This window comes from Mercurialis annua, linkage group LG2 (genome assembly GCF_937616625.2).
Source record: "Mercurialis annua linkage group LG2, ddMerAnnu1.2, whole genome shotgun sequence".
In the NCBI taxonomy this organism is placed as follows: Eukaryota; Viridiplantae; Streptophyta; class Magnoliopsida; order Malpighiales; family Euphorbiaceae; genus Mercurialis; species Mercurialis annua.
Genome location: NC_065571.1, coordinates 23,935,060 through 23,951,955, shown reverse-complemented (window position 1 = coordinate 23,951,955; position 16,896 = coordinate 23,935,060).

The following is a 16,896-nucleotide window of genomic DNA, read 5'->3' as shown; positions in this document are numbered from 1 at the left end:
GAGCTACACCGAGTTACTCTACCTGGTCCCGAGAGCTATGCTCACACCGAGTTACCACATTTCCATAAATACCTTACCCAGATCAATACCGGTGCGCACGCAGTCCTAATGATGCCCATTAGGTAGCACGTTCCAACTAAGAGCCATAATATAAAAACAGTTCGAAATATACGTACAGTATATATATATTTAATATTAAAATAACAATTTACTTAATAAAGCAGTAAATAGTAAATATAAACTCACTGCTTGCTAATCCACGTGAAATACCGGCAAGCAACTAACTCTGGTTCGCCTCAGAAGCACGAACAGTAGACGAGTCTAGACAAATAAAATAATTATTAAAATCAGACCCTAACTCTAGAGAGTACTAGACACCACATAAGACTAGCACAATTAACACGTAGTAAATAACAATCCAACGTAACACAAATATAACCAAAAGGTAATAAAGCCCAATTAATATAAGTCTATTGAGTTCCCGCTTAAATCCAATTTATAAATATAATTTAATAACTTTAAATAGCAAATAATTTCCAAATAGTGGGTTAGCCGAGTTACCAATAACTACCAAGCTAACCTCACTTGTCGGATGACCCAAGTCTAATCCGACTCAAAACGTTTATCAAATATAAACCCGAGTTTATCTTTATAAAACAATTTAACAAAATAATAATCCATTTTAAAAGCGGAACTCAATAACTTCAATTTCAAGTAACCCAAGTTACAACCCCTAAAACTTAATCATATAAGTCAATTAAAAGTTCAGGGACTAATTTGTACTTTAACCAATTAGGGACCAAATTGTACTTTTGCCAATTAGGGACTAAATTGCACTTTTGCCAATTTGATTTCCAAAAATCAAATTAATTACTTTTATTTTATAATTAAAACCAACAATAAAGTTATTAGCCGAAAATCCACTTAATTAAGTTATAAAATAAGTTTAGGGGCTAAATTGTAATTTAGCCAACTTTTGACAAAACGACATTTGAAAACAAATATAATTACCCGAGTAATTATATTAACTTAATTTATAAATATCTATCATTTCCACTATTTAATTTATATTCAAAACAAAATCCAAGTTATTAGTTAAAGTTAAACTTAAAGGATTGATTTTATTTAAGCAAAATAACTTGGTGGCTAAAGTGGCTATTAAACCTCATCTTCCTTATTCAAATACACAGCAGCCCGCCTAACCCCATTCATGCCCCTAACTCAAGTTTCTGAACTTGAAATCTCAAACCGAAACATCTAAACCTCAAGAACTAATTTCATCACAAATCTAAGGCATGAAATCAAACCAAAAACTCAACTTAAGCACTCCCCAAAACTCAAAAACGTTGACAGTAACCAAACACATGATCGGCCAAAATCAAACAAACAAGACGATGGTGTAACTCGTTCCAAAGGCTTTAACTACTAACCCCTAATCATATCCAATGTATTTGTAATCATAAACTCAACAAAATCAAATCCAAATCTCACACAGGAATCGGCAGCAATCAAAAAGAAATAAGAACAGCTTGAACAAAACAGAAAACGGAAATCGTACGGCGATTGAAACGAGATCGACGGCGTACCGTTCAGCGAAAATGAGGTAGGGAAACGTAGATACGTGAGTCTAGATCGTCTGGAATCGAACGGAATCAATTTCGATCTAGAAACGAAAGAGAACGAACCAAATTACGCAATGACGTTCAAAAACGAAATCTGGAAATCATAAGAATCTGAAACTTACCGAACAGCGACCTTTGGCAGATGATAACGGCTTCGATACTCAGCGAAATGACAAGCGGAAAACGGCTAGGGTTTGTTTGCAGCGTGATGAAGGTTTTCTGTGAAGAAATCGACTTAAAAAGACGAAGGGAAGTGGGCCGTAAACGAGGTCGAAAAGGGCTGGGCGAAGGGGTGAGGGGCTGATATCATTTCACGAACGGAAAGGCCAAAATTTGGCCTGATCCCGTTCGGGAAAGGGCCTGGTCCCGAACGGGACCAGTGCAAATTTTGCACAGTCCCGTACGGGACAGGCACAGTCCCGTACGGGACCTTACGGGAAAACATCAGGTCTCTTACGAGACCTGGTTTATCCCTTGGTTCAACCATTTGGTTGAACCAAGACCCAAAGGAGAAGTTTATTTTTTTTTTAAAACCGAACTGAGGATGAATCGAACCACAATTAATTTACGAAACTTCAAATACCCCACAAAGTACATCTGGAACCACGTCGGAAATTACAAAGATAAATTTAAAAATTTTACGGGATATTACATTCTCCCCAACTAATTAAAAATTCGTCCTCGAATTTAACACGATAAGTAAATCACATCAGAACAACACGTAATACAAGTAAAAACTACAAAGTCACAGAAAAACAAGATGTTGTACCTCACGGAAATAGAAAAGGATAGCGATTCCGCATATCCAACTCGGTCTCCCAAGTACACTCCTCTACAGAATGATTGCGCCAGAGAACTTTGACCATCGGAATCTCCTTGTTCCGCAATTTACGCACCTGCGTATCAACAATCTCAACTGGCTGTTCCTCATAGGACAGCTCCTGGTCAATCTCAACACTCTGAGGCACAATCACGTGCGAAGGATCAGAAATGCACTTTCTCAACATAGAAACGTGAAACACAGGATGTACTAACGACATGTCTGGCGGTAGAACCAGACGATAAGCCACAGCTCCAATCCTCTCCGAAATTTCATAAGGACCAATATACCTCGGTGCTAACTTTCCCTTGACGCCAAAACGAACCACGCCTTTCATAGGCGAAACCCGAAGAAATACGAAATCACCAACCTGGAACTCAATGTCTTTCCTCTTCGGATCAGCATAACTCTTATGCCGACTAAAAGCAGTCTCTAACCTCCGCTTAATCAACGGTACCTTCTCAGAGGTAATCTGAATGATCTCCGCTCCCGAGAGTTTACGCTCTCCGACCTCCTCCCAACAGATAGGAGATCTACACTTGCGCCCGTACAAAGCCTCATACGGCGCCATCTCGATACTCGCATGATAACTGTTGTTATAAGAAAACTCAATCAACGGCAAATGAGTATCCCAGCTACCCTGAAAATCGAGAACACACATCCTGAGCATATCCTCCAACGTCTGAATAGTCCTCTCAGACTGACCGTCAGTCTGAGGATGAAAAGCTGTACTGAAATCCAACCGAGAACCCAAGGATTCCTGTAACGCCTTCCAAAACCTCGAAGTAAACACAGAACCTCTGTCTGAAACAATAGAAACCGGTACACCATGCAAACTGACAATCCTGTCGATGTACAACTGAGCCAACCTCGAAGCAGTATACGAAACCTTAATCGGAAGGAAATGAGCTGACTTGGTCATACGGTCAACTATCACCCAGATGGAGTCGTATCCCTGTCGAGCACGTGGTAAACCAACCACAAAATCCATAGCAATCCGCTCCCACTTCCACTCTGGAATAGGTAGTGGCTGCAGATAGCCAAAAGGTCTCTGATGCTCCAGCTTCACCTGCTGGCACGTCAGACACTTAGAAACATACTCGGCGACATCCTTCTTCATCCCGCTCCACCAGTAGGTACCCTTAAGATCATGGTACATCTTAGTAGAACCCGGATGAACACTATAAGCAGACTTGTGCGCTTCTTCCAGAATCTGGTCCCTCAAACCATCTGAATCCGGAACACACAATCTCGAACCATGTCTCAGAACACCATCCACAAAAGTAAACTCAGAATTTCCATCCTGCTGAACTTCCTCAATAATCCGTTTCAATTGTGGATCCTCAGCTTGTAAAGCTTTGATCCGATCAATCAAAACGGGTTGCACTTGCAACTGTGCTAACAAACAACCAGTCTGAGAAATCTGAAAACCATAGCCCGAAGCTATCAAACTGTGCCACTCTCTAACCATGGGTCTACGCCCAATCTCAGAAATATGAGCCAAGCTGCCCGAAGACTTGCGACTCAACGCATCGGCTACCACATTAGCCTTACCAGGATGGTACTGAATAGTACAGTCGTAGTCTTTCAGCAACTCTAACCACCTCCTCTGTCTCAAGTTCAACTCTCTCTGATCAAAGATATATTTCAGACTCTTATGATCAGTGAAAATCTCACAAGTAGCACCATACAAATAATGCCTCCAAATTTTCAGCGCAAAAACCACAGCTGCCAACTCTAAATCATGAGTAGGGTAATTCACCTCATGCTTCTTCAACTGTCTGGAAGCATAGGCAATCACCTGTCCATGTTGCATCAGAACGCAACCCAAACCAATCCGAGACGCATCACAATACACTGTGAAACCATCAATGCCAGAAGGCAATGCCAACACCGGAGCTGTAGTCAAAATCTCCTTGAGCTTCTCAAAGCTCGCCTCGCACTTGTCAGTCCACTCAAACTTGACACCCTTCTGTGTCAGTTTAGTCAAAGGTGCAGATATTCTGGAGAAATCTTGCACGAACCGACGATAGTAGCCAGCTAAACCCAGAAAACTTCTGATCTCGGTAACTGACCTTGGCCTTTGCCAATCCATGACCGCCTCAATCTTCTTCGGATCAACTTTGATCCCATCTTTCGACACCACGTGTCCTAGAAAGGTAACCTGATCCAACCAGAACTCACATTTTGAGAACTTAGCGTACAGCTGATGCTCGCGCAACGTCTGTAGTATAGTCCTCAAATGGTAAGCATGCTCCTCCTCACTCCGAGAATAGATCAAAATGTCATCAATGAAGACGATAACAAATTGATCCAAAAACGGCTTGAACACTCTGTTCATTATATCCATAAATGCTGCTGGTGCGTTCGTCAGACCAAAGGACATAACCAGAAACTCAAAATGTCCATAACGAGTCCGAAAAGCAGTCTTAGGTACATCTGCATCACGGATTCGCAGCTGATGATACCCAGATCTCAAATCAATCTTGGAAAAACACTTCGCACCCTGCAACTGGTCAAACAAATCATCGATGCGAGGAAGAGGATATCTGTTCTTGACAGTAACCTTGTTCAACTGTCTGTAGTCGATACAGAGTCGAAAGGAACCGTCTTTCTTCTTCACAAACAGAACTGGAGCACCCCACGGAGAAGTACTCGGTCTAATGAACCCGCTATCCAACAACTCTTGTAACTGGTCCTTCAACTCCTTCAGCTCTGCAGGAGCCATCCGATACGGCGGTATCGAAATCGGAGCTGTACCAGAAACCACATCAATGCAAAACTCAATATCACGATCAGGTGGTAATCCAGGCAATTCCTCTGGAAACACATCAGTGAACTCATTCACTATCGGTACACTATGCATATCACTACCACCAGCCTCCAAATCATGAACCACAGCAAGAAAACCCTGGCAACCCTTGCCTAACATCCGCTTCGCCTTGATGGCGGAAATCAGATTCTTAGGTGTCTCTGCCTTTTCTCCCTGAAAGGAAAAAGGTAGACCACCTGGAATCCTGAACTCGACTGACTTCTCTCGACAGTCAATAGAAGCATAATGGCGTGACAACCAGTCCATCCCCAAGATAACGTCAAAAGAAAGAACGTCAAGTACAATCAAATCAGCACATAATTCTCTACCCTGAATAACCACAGGACAAGAAGGATAGACAACGTCCACTACTACACCTTCAGACATAGGTGTAGACACAGCTAGAGGTTCACTCAAAACAGATGGTGCTCTACCCAATTTCCCAGCAAAACAAGTAGAAACAAACGAATGGGTCGCACCCGCATCAAATAATACCAAAGCATCAGTAAAAGAAATCGGAATGGTACCTTGCACCACAGCATTTGATGCACGCGCATCCTGAGGAGTAAGTGCGAACACTCTGGCCTGACCCTGCGGCTGCTGCTGCGAACTCTGTCCAGTACCATAACCGTTGGAACCTCTACCACCGTTACCACGGCCACCAAAACCTCTGCCACCAGAACCACGGCCCCGTTGGCCACCAAAAGATGCTGCAGGTTGAGAGTACCCTACAGACTGTGTAAACGCAGGTCTCTGCGGCTGATAAGATGACTGCGCCACACTGGAGTTAGACATCTGCTGCCCAGATGTCGGACACTCCCTAGAAAAATGACCCGGCTGGCCACAAGTAAAACAACCTCCAGGAGCTAACTGACACTGACCATAGTGCCTGCGTCTGCAATTCTGGCAGAACGGAATGTTCGATCCACCACTGTACCCGCGTCCTGAACCACGGTTACTCCCACTGCTACTGGAACTGTACGGAGCACTCCTGGCACTATGCCTCCCTTTGTTGTGAGTCCGTCGACTCCCCCTGTTGGCCTGAGAAGAGCCACTGTAGTAGTTCCCACTACCATGTTGCACTGGGGCCTGCTGCCCCCCACTAGGAACGTCACTCTTTCCCTTCTGATTCTGGAAAGGGTCAGAGATCGTCCCAAACTGAACCATCGAATTTTCCATCCGCCGCGCACTATCCACTAACCGGGCAAACTCCATGTTTGTCCCTATCAGCAAAGGAAGAAACTCCGAGCCTAAACCCCTAACATAACGGTCGTTCACTCGCTCTTGATCACCCTGTAGATCTGTAGCAAACCGCCCCAAACGTACAAACTCAGTAGTGTAGTCTGTCACTGATCTATCCCCCTTTTTCAAAGTGAGCAGCTTTTCTCTGAAACTCTCAGTAACAGAGAAGGGTAGATAGTAACCTCTGAACCTGGTCACAAAATCAGCCCAAGGCAAAGTATCCATAACTGGCCTGATGTTATCGCGATACCAATCCTTAGCTGGACCTTTCAGCGACATTTCCACAAGCATCACTGATTGACGATCAGACGCTTGAATCCTCTGACTGTTGTACTCAAATTCCTCCAAAAAGTCAAGAGCATCACCAGTACCATCAAAAGAAGTCGGATTCAACTTCAGGTAGGTCATCACCAACTCTCTGTCTGTTGGAATATGACCGACACCAGCAATTCCACCAATACCAGCTACCGCACCAACCTGAGGTTGTTGTTGCTGCGCTAACTGACCCAGTATATTACACTGATTCTGCAGTAGAGCCTGATTGTTCTGCATCTCGACAACGCCAGCCAAGAAAGTAGTGAAGTCGAACGCTTGCAAATTTGGTGCTTGCTGCACCCCTGGTGCCTGCTGCACATTCGGTGCCTGAACACCTGCCGCACCGCGCCCTCTAGCTCCACCTCTACCAGCACCAGCTCCTCTGCCTCTACCAGCACCTCTACCTCTGCCAGCACCTCCACCTCGACCACGTCCAGCATTTGCCTGAACTGGTGGTGCGTTCTGATCGACTTCCATGGAAATCGCATCATCAGCCACAGCTTCTTGCTCTGCCGCAGCACGAGCACGAGTACGAATAACATTGTCCATATCCTAAGATTGAACAACAACAATTTAAATAACAGATATTTCATACCCAAGTATGAACAAAACAAGCAACATATTGGATTTCCCAAGAAATCAACAGCAATAAAATGTTCACCCAAGTGAAATAGCATTAACAATTAAAAGCATCAAATCAACAAATAATGACTGACTCGACGCAATCCTATTGGTGTAGGCAGAAAGTTTTAAAATCAAAAGATGACATTTTTAAAGACATGACAGAATCCTATATCCGCAGTAGTTCCTAAGACACAACCAAACTTAACAGAGTAAACACATAGCAAGCAATTGGCCTTGGTTTGAAACCAAAGCTCTGATACCAAGTTTGTCACGACCCATTTTCATGAATCGCGACCGGCGCTAGGGTATGGGTAATGTAGTACCGAAACCCGTAGCTAGCCTCCAAATAAATCATAAACACATAAACCTGCAGAAAAACCAATGCTCGGGGGCAACCGAGACTTCAACCTAATCTAGCAGATATAATAATCAACAATTAATATAACATGCTTATTCAATTCTGATTCTAAAATAGATTTATCATGAACCAATATAAATAATATAACATGCCAAAGCAATATAACCAGTCGAACCAATCCGACAAAATAAATAATAATAACAAGGACGTCTAGTTACTACTGCGGTCTAAGAATAAAACAGTTTTACAATTTTATTAAAATAAAAGGAACCTCCGAGGAAAAGTAAATGCGGAGATCACCAGACTCTCTCAGATAATAACCCTGGGGAAAATTGGGAAAACAACGGGGTCAGATATACTGAGATGAGTTCATACCACTATCTACATTTATTAAGTGGAAAACCTTTAAAACGTTTAAAACATTTAATAACGATATTACGGATAATAGTTGGAACCCTAATCCACAATTCTAAATAATAATCATAATCCAATAGGTCTGGTCCCGAGAGCTGAGCTACACCGAGTTACCACTGACCACACTTATACCAGAGTCCCGAGAGCTGAGCTACACCGAGTTACTCTACCTGGTCCCGAGAGCTATGCTCACACCGAGTTACCACATTTCCATAAATACCTTACCCAGATCAATACCGGTGCGCACGCAGTCCTAATGATGCCCATTAGGTAGCACGTTCCAACTAAGAGCCATAATATAAAAACAGTTCGAAATATACGTACAGTATATATATATTTAATATTAAAATAACAATTTACTTAATAAAGCAGTAAATAGTAAATATAAACTCACTGCTTGCTAATCCACGTGAAATACCGGCAAGCAACTAACTCTGGTTCGCCTCAGAAGCACGAACAGTAGACGAGTCTAGACAAATAAAATAATTATTAAAATCAGACCCTAACTCTAGAGAGTACTAGACACCACATAAGACTAGCACAATTAACACGTAGTAAATAACAATCCAACGTAACACAAATATAACCAAAAGGTAATAAAGCCCAATTAATATAAGTCTATTGAGTTCCCGCTTAAATCCAATTTATAAATATAATTTAATAACTTTAAATAGCAAATAATTTCCAAATAGTGGGTTAGCCGAGTTACCAATAACTACCAAGCTAACCTCACTTGTCGGATGACCCAAGTCTAATCCGACTCAAAACGTTTATCAAATATAAACCCGAGTTTATCTTTATAAAACAATTTAACAAAATAATAATCCATTTTAAAAGCGGAACTCAATAACTTCAATTTCAAGTAACCCAAGTTACAACCCCTAAAACTTAATCATATAAGTCAATTAAAAGTTCAGGGACTAATTTGTACTTTAACCAATTAGGGACCAAATTGTACTTTTGCCAATTAGGGACTAAATTGCACTTTTGCCAATTTGATTTCCAAAAATCAAATTAATTACTTTTATTTTATAATTAAAACCAACAATAAAGTTATTAGCCGAAAATCCACTTAATTAAGTTATAAAATAAGTTTAGGGGCTAAATTGTAATTTAGCCAACTTTTGACAAAACGACATTTGAAAACAAATATAATTACCCGAGTAATTATATTAACTTAATTTATAAATATCTATCATTTCCACTATTTAATTTATATTCAAAACAAAATCCAAGTTATTAGTTAAAGTTAAACTTAAAGGATTGATTTTATTTAAGCAAAATAACTTGGTGGCTAAAGTGGCTATTAAACCTCATCTTCCTTATTCAAATACACAGCAGCCCGCCTAACCCCATTCATGCCCCTAACTCAAGTTTCTGAACTTGAAATCTCAAACCGAAACATCTAAACCTCAAGAACTAATTTCATCACAAATCTAAGGCATGAAATCAAACCAAAAACTCAACTTAAGCACTCCCCAAAACTCAAAAACGTTGACAGTAACCAAACACATGATCGGCCAAAATCAAACAAACAAGACGATGGTGTAACTCGTTCCAAAGGCTTTAACTACTAACCCCTAATCATATCCAATGTATTTGTAATCATAAACTCAACAAAATCAAATCCAAATCTCACACAGGAATCGGCAGCAATCAAAAAGAAATAAGAACAGCTTGAACAAAACAGAAAACGGAAATCGTACGGCGATTGAAACGAGATCGACGGCGTACCGTTCAGCGAAAATGAGGTAGGGAAACGTAGATACGTGAGTCTAGATCGTCTGGAATCGAACGGAATCAATTTCGATCTAGAAACGAAAGAGAACGAACCAAATTACGCAATGACGTTCAAAAACGAAATCTGGAAATCATAAGAATCTGAAACTTACCGAACAGCGACCTTTGGCAGATGATAACGGCTTCGATACTCAGCGAAATGACAAGCGGAAAACGGCTAGGGTTTGTTTGCAGCGTGATGAAGGTTTTCTGTGAAGAAATCGACTTAAAAAGACGAAGGGAAGTGGGCCGTAAACGAGGTCGAAAAGGGCTGGGCGAAGGGGTGAGGGGCTGATATCATTTCACGAACGGAAAGGCCAAAATTTGGCCTGATCCCGTTCGGGAAAGGGCCTGGTCCCGAACGGGACCAGTGCAAATTTTGCACAGTCCCGTACGGGACAGGCACAGTCCCGTACGGGACCTTACGGGAAAACATCAGGTCTCTTACGAGACCTGGTTTATCCCTTGGTTCAACCATTTGGTTGAACCAAGACCCAAAGGAGAAGTTTATTTTTTTTTTAAAACCGAACTGAGGATGAATCGAACCACAATTAATTTACGAAACTTCAAATACCCCACAAAGTACATCTGGAACCACGTCGGAAATTACAAAGATAAATTTAAAAATTTTACGGGATATTACATTATGGTAATGTGGTAACTCGGTGTGAGCATAGCTCTCGGGACCAAGTAGAGTAACTCGGTGTAGCTCAGCTCTCGGGACTCTGGTATAAGTGTGGTCAGTGGTAATTCGGTGTAGCTCAGCTCTCGGGACCAGACCTGTTGGATTATTTAGAATTGTGGATTAGGGTTCCAACTATTATTCGTAATATCGTTATTAAATGTTTTAAACGGTTTTAAAGGTTTTCCACTTAATAAATGTAGATGGTGGTATAAACTCATCTCAGTATATCTGACCCCGTTGTTTTCCCAATTTTCCCCAGGGTTATGATCTGAGAGAGTCTGGTGATCTCCGCATTTACTTTTCCTCGGAGGTTCCATTTATTTTTGATAAACCGTAAAACTGTTTTATTCTTAGACCGCAGTAGTAACTAGACGTCTTTATTATTATTATTATTATTATTATTATTATATATTTTGTCGGATTGGTTCGACTGGTTATATTGCTTTGGCATGTTATATTATTTACATTGGTTTATGATAAATCTATTTTAGACTCGGAATTGGATAAGCATGTTATATTAACTGCTGAATATTATATCTGCTAGATTTAGGCTGAAGTCTCGGTTGCCCCCGAGCATTGGTTTTCTGCAGGTTTATGTGTTTATATGTTAATTGAAAGGCTATCTACGGGTTTTGGTACTACATTACCCATACCCTAGCGCCGGTCGCGATTCATTAAAATGGGTCGTGACAAACTTGGTATCAGAGCTTTGGTTTCAAACCAAGGCCAATTGCTTGCTATGTGTTTACTCTGTTAAGTATGGTTGTGTCTTAGGAACTACTTCTAATATAGGATTCTGTCATGTCTTTAAAAACATCATCTTTTGATTTTAAAAACATTCTGCCTACACCAATAGGATTGCGTCGAGTCAGTCATTATATGTTGATTTGATGCTGTTAAAAGTTAATTTTATTTCACTTGGGTGAATATTTTATTGTTGTTGATTTCTTGGGAAATCCTATACGTTGCTTGTTTTGTTCATACTTGGGTATGTAATATCTGTGTATGTAAATTGTTTTTGTTCAATCCTTAGGATATGGACAATGTTGTTCGTACTCGTGCTCATGCTGCGGCAGAGCAAGAAGCTGTGGCTGATGATGCGATTTCCATGGAAGTCGATCAGAACGTACCACCAGTTCCGGCCAATGCTGGACGTGGTAGAGGTAGAGGTGCTGGCAGAGGCAGAGGTAGAGGCAGAGGAGCTGGTGCTGGTAGAGGTTGAGCTAGAGGACGTGGTGCAGCAGGTGTTCAGGCACCGAATGTGCAGCAGGCACCGGAGGTGCAACATGCACCGAATATGCAGGCATTCGACTTCAATACTTTCTTGGCTGGGATTGTCGAGATGCAGAACAATCAGACCCTTCTGCAGAATCAGTATACTGTATTGGGTTACTTAGCGCAGCAACAGCAACCTCAGGCTGGTGCTGTAGCTGGTATGGGTGGACTTGCTGGTGTCGGTCACATTCCGACAGACAGAGAGATGGTGATAACCTACACGAAGTTGAATCCGACTTCTTTTGATGGTACTGGGGATGCTCTTGACTTTTTGGAAGAGTTTGAGTACAATAGTCAGAGAATTCAAGCTACTGATCATCAATCAGTGATGCTTGTGGAGATGTCGCCGAAGGGTCCAGCTAAGGACTGGTTTCGCGATAACATCAGGCCAGAGATGGCTACATTGTCTTGGGCCGATTTTGTGACAAGGTTCAGAGGTTACTATCTACCTTTCTCTGTTACTTAGAATTTCAGAGAGAAGCTGCTAAGTTTGAAAAAAGGGATAGATCAGTGATAGACTACACTACAAAGTTTGTCTGTTTGGGGCGGTTTGATACAGATCTACATGGTGATCGTGGGCGAGTGAACGACCGCTATATCAAGGGTTTAGTCTCGGAATTTCTTCCTTTGCTGATAGAGGCAGACATGGAGTTTGCTCGAGTAGTGGACAGTGCTCGACGGATGGAGAATTCGTTGATTCAGTTTGGGACGATCTCTGACCCTTTCCAGAATCAGAAGGGAAAGAGTGATGTTCCTAGTGTGGGGCAACAGGCCCCAGTGCAGCATGGTAGTGGGAACTGCAGTGGCTCTTCTCATGCCAATAAGGGGAGTCGCCGTACTCACAACAAAAGGAGGCATAGTGGTAGGAGTGCTCCGTACAGCTCTAGTAGCAGTGGGAGTAACCGTGGTTCAGGATGCGGGTACAGTGGTGGATCGAACATTCCGTTCTGCCAGAATTGCAGACGCAGGCACTATGGTCAGTGTCAGTTAGCTCCTGGAGGTTGTGTTTCTTATGGCCAGCCGGGTCATTTTTCCAGGGAGTGTCCGACATCTGGGCAGCAGATGTCTAACTCCAGTATGGCGCAGTCATTGTATCAGCAGCAGAGACCTACGTTTACACAGTCTGTAGGGTACTCTCAACCTGCAGCATCTTTTGGTGGCCAGCGGGGCCGTGGTTCTGGTGGTAGAGGTTTTGGTGGCCGTGGTAACGGTGGTAGAGGTTCCAACAGTTATGGTACTGGGCAGAGTTCGCAGTAGCAGCCGCAAGGTCAGGCCAGAGTGTTTGCTCAAACTCCTCAGGATGCGCGTGCATCAAACGTTGTGGTGCAAGGTACCATTCCAGTATCTTTTACTGATGCTTTGGTATTATTTGATGCGGGTGCAACCCATTCGTTTGTATCTACATGTTTTGCTGGGAAATTGGGTATGGCACCATCTGTTTTGAGTGAACCTTTAGCTATGTCTACACCTATGTCTGAAGGTGTAGTAGTGGATGTCGTTTATCCTTCTTGTCCAGTGGTTATTCAGGGTAGAGAATTATGTGCTGATTTGATTGTGCTTGACGTTCTTTCTTTTGATGTCATCTTGGGGATGGATTGGCTGTCGCGCCATTATGCTTCTATTGACTGTCGAGGGAAGTCAGTCGAGTTCAGAATTCCAGGTGATCTGCCTTTTTCCTTTCATGGAGAAAAGGCGGAGACACCTAAGAATCTGATTTCCGCCATCAAGGCGAAGCGGATGTTATGCAAGGGTTGCCAGGGTTTTCTTGCTGTGGTTCGTGATTTGGAGTTTGATAGTGGTGATATGCATAGTGTTCCGATAGTGAATGAGTTCACTGATGTGTTTCCAGAGGAATTGCCTGGATTACCACCTGATCGTGATATTGAGTTTTGCATTGATGTGGTTTCTGGTACAGCTCCGATTTCGATACCGCCGTATCGGATGGCTCCTGCAGAGCTGAAGGAGTTGAAGGATCAGTTACAAGAATGTTGGATAGTGGGTTCATCAGACCGAGTACTTCTCCATGGGGTGCTCCAGTTCTGTTTGTGAAGAAGAAAGACGGTTCCTTTCGACTGTGTATCGACTATAGACAGTTGAACAAGGCTACTGTCAAGAACAGATATCCTCTTCCTCGCATCGATGATTTGTTTGACCAGTTGCAGGGTGCGAAGTGTTTTTCCAAAATTTATTTGAGGTCTGGGTATCATCAACTTTGGATCCGTGATGTAGATGTGCCTAAGACTGCTTTTCGGACTCGATATGGACACTTTGAGTTTCTGGTTATGTCCTTTGGTCTGACAAACGCAACAGCAGCGTTTATGGATATGATGAACAAAGTGTTCAAGCCGTTTTTAGATCAATTTGTTATCGTTTTCATTGATGACATTTTGATCTATTCTCGGAGCGAGGAGGAGCATGCTTATCATTTGAGGACTATACTACAGACGTTGCGTGAGCATCAGTTGTATGCTAAGTTCTCAAAATGTGAGTTCTGGTTGGATCAGGTTACCTTTCTAGGACACGTGGTGTCGAAAGATGGGATCAAGGTTGATCCGAAGAAGATTGAGGCGGTTATGGATTGGCAGAGGCCGAGGTCAGTTACCGAGATCAGAAGTTTTCTGGGCTTAGCTGGCTACTATCGTCGGTTCGTGCAAGATTTCTCCAGAATATCTGCAACGTTGACTAAACTGACACAGAAGGGTGTTAAGTTTGAGTGGACTGACAAGTGCGAGGCGAGCTTTGAGAAGCTCAAGGAGATTTTGACTACAGCTCCTGTTTTGGCATTGCCTTCTGGCATTGACGGTTTCACAGTGTATTGTGATGTGTCTCGGATTGGTTTGGGTTGCGTTTTGATGCAACATGGTCAGGTGATTGCCTATGCTTCCAGACAGTTGAAGAACCATGAGGTGAATTACCCTACTCATGATTTAGAGTTGGCAGCTGTGGTTTTTGCGCTGAAAATCTGGAGACATTATTTGTATGGTGCTACTTGTGAGATTTTCACTGATCATAAGAGTTTAAAGTATATCTTTGATCAGAGAGAGTTGAACTTGAGACAGAGGAGGTGGTTAGAATTGCTGAAAGACTACGACTGTACTATTCAGTACCATCCTGGTAAGGCTAATGTGGTAGCCGATGCGTTGAGTCGCAAGTCTTCGGGCAGTTTGGCTCATATTTCTGAGATTGGGCGTAAACCCTTGGTTACAGAGTGGCACAGTTTGATAGCTTCGGGCTATGGTTTTCAGGTTTCTCAGGCTGGTTGTTTGTTAGCACAGTTACAAGTGCAACCCGTTTTGATTGATCGGATCAAAGATTTACAAGCTGAGGATCCACAGTTGAAACGGATTATTGAGGAGATTCAGCAGGATGATAATTCTGAGTTTACTTTTGTGGATGGTGTTCTAAGACATGGTTCGAGACTGTGTGTTCCGGATTCAGATGGTTTGAGGGTCCAGATTCTGGAAGAAGCGCACAAGTCTGCTTATAGTGTTCATCCGGGTTCTACTAAGATGTACCATGATCTTAAGGGTACCTACTGGTGGAGCGGGATGAAAAAGGATGTCGCTGAGTATGTTTCTAAGTGTCTAACGTGCCAGCAGGTGAAGCTGGAGCATCAGAGACCTTTTGGCTATCTGCAGCCACTACCTATTCCGAAGTGGAAGTGGGAGCGGATTGCTATGGATTTTGTGGTTGGTTTACCACGTACTCGACAGGGGTACGATTCCATCTGGGTTATAGTTGACCGTATGACCAAGTCAGCTCATTTCCTTCCGATAAAGGTTTCGTATACTGCTTCAAGGTTGGCTCAGTTGTACATCGACAGGATTGTCAGTTTGCATGGTGTACCAGTTTCTATTGTTTCAGAAAGAGGTTTTGTGTTTACTTCGAGGTTCTGGAAAGCGTTACAGGAATCTTTGGGTTCTCGGTTAGATTTCAGTACAGCTTTTCATCCTCAGACCGACGGTCAGTCTGAGAGGACTATTCAGATGTTGGAGGATATGCTCAGGATGTGTGTTCTCGATTTTCAGGGTAGCTGGGATACTCATTTGCCGCTGATTGAGTTTTCTTACAGCAACAGTTACCACGCGAGTATCGAGATGGCGCCGTATGAGGCTTTGTACGGGCGCAAGTGTAGATCTCCTATCTGTTGGGAGGAGGTCAGAGAGCGTAAACTCTCGGGAGCTGAGATTATTCAGGTTACCTCAAAGAAGGTACCATTGATCAAACGGAGGTTAGAGACTGCTTTTAGTCGGCATAAGAGTTATGCTGATCCGAAGAGGAAAGACATTGAGTTTCATGTTGGCGATTTCGTGTTTCTTCGGGTTTCGACTATGAAAGGAGTGGTTCGTTTTGGTGTCAAGGGAAAGTTGGCACCGAGGTATATTGGTCCTTATGAGATTTCAGAGAGGATTGGAGCTGTGGCTTATCGTCTGGTTCTGCCGCCAGACATGTGGTTAGTGCATCCTGCGTTTCATGTTTCTATGTTGCGAAAGTGCATTTCTAATCCTTTGCACGTGATTGTGCCTCAGAGTGTTGAGATTGACCAAGAGTTGTCCTATGAGGAACAGCCAGTTGAGATTGTTGATACGCAAGTGCGTAAATTGCGGAACAAGGAGATTTTGATGGTCAAAGTTCTTTGGCGCAATCATTCTGTTGAAGAATGTACTTGGGAGACCGAGTCGGATATGCGGAAACGCTATCCTTTTCTTTTTCCGTGAGGTACGATACCTTGATTTTCTATAAATTTTATAATTTTTACTTGTGTTACGTATTTTTCTAGTGTGAATTACTTATCGTGTTAAATTCGAGGACGAATTTTTAATTAGTTGGGGAGAATGTAATATCCCGTAAAATTTTAAATTATTTTTTTTAATTTCCGACGTGGTTCCTGGTGTGTTTTGAGGAGTATTTTAAGTTTCGTGAAAAGTTCGTAGTTCGATTCATTTTAGG